The sequence below is a fragment of the Penaeus monodon genome, chromosome 21, assembly GCF_015228065.2.
Source record: "Penaeus monodon isolate SGIC_2016 chromosome 21, NSTDA_Pmon_1, whole genome shotgun sequence".
In the NCBI taxonomy this organism is placed as follows: Eukaryota; Metazoa; Arthropoda; class Malacostraca; order Decapoda; family Penaeidae; genus Penaeus; species Penaeus monodon.
This window is the reverse complement of record NC_051406.1, coordinates 13,285,084-13,285,291: the sequence shown is the minus strand read 5'-3', so window position 1 is coordinate 13,285,291 and position 208 is coordinate 13,285,084.

Genomic DNA, 208 nt, shown 5'->3' with positions numbered 1-208 from the left:
TCCTACCCTTCTTCACTCTCCCCGTCTTTCTCCGTATAAACACACACGTTCCATGTTCATATCTATTCATGTCCAAATTCCATCTATGATTTTCGACACTTTAAACTTTCACATCCGGGAATTAGCGTGACTGTATTGTAAACACGGTGACGATGACTTTTACGAATTTTAAATGTGTGTAAACTTTTGTGATCACAGTTAGGCCATG